We start from the raw sequence: 887 nt of genomic DNA on the forward strand, positions 1-887 counted from the left end.
AATTTTGGTCAATGACATGAGACAAAGTATATGTGAACTGCTGTATGAAAAGTGAATTTACTCTGTAAATCTTCACCCAAATCCTAATTAAAAAACAAAAAGAATTGCCAAAAAAAAAAACAGATACGAACCCACAACCAAGAGTCATTTTTCTTATGATGGCAAGTATATCTGTAACAGAACAGCTGCCATTTCAACACGCATCACGTGTGCAGTTTTGTGACCCTAACTGCATTCATCACGTTGTGCAACCATCACCACTATCCATTTCCAAAGTTTTCATCACAGAAGCTCAGTGTCCCCTGGGACCCATTTTCCTAAGTAGACTTTCTCTGTGGCACGGCAGCCATTCAGAAAAGCGCACAGATCAGAAATGGGCAGCTGGGTGAATTTCCAGGACACACGTGTAACCAACAGGATGGCCAAGACCCAACAGGACCAGGTCTCCTGTCTTGAACCTTCCCAGGGTCTAATCCCAGCCCCTCCCCACAAGGTTAACAATATTCTGGCTCTCACCTATCATCATGGGTTCGAATTGCCAGTTTTCAAACTTTAATAGACTCACACAGTGGGCCCATTTTGGGGTGTGAGTCAGTCATGTGGCTTGCTCTTTGTTCTCCCTGCTGGGCTGTGTTCCCTGGGATGAGATCTGGGAGTATTTCTACCTTCTTCTTTCTCACCCCCAATACCCAATTTATCACGAAGTCTTGTGGATTCTAGCTCCCAAGCCATGCCCTCCTCCCTCCCCACAATGCTCCCCAGCCAAGGCTGCACCGTCTACTGCCTGGGAGACAGCAATGACTCCTAGACAGTCTCCCCACTTCCTCCTGCTCTCAGCTACCACTACTGGTTCTTGCCCTTAGAGCCAGAATGATTTTTTTTTTTTT

The sequence above is a fragment of the Orycteropus afer genome, unplaced genomic scaffold (assembly GCF_000298275.1).
Source record: "Orycteropus afer afer isolate SDZICR_OR568_19922 unplaced genomic scaffold, OryAfe1.0 scaffold00130, whole genome shotgun sequence".
NCBI classification, from domain to species: Eukaryota; Metazoa; Chordata; class Mammalia; order Tubulidentata; family Orycteropodidae; genus Orycteropus; species Orycteropus afer.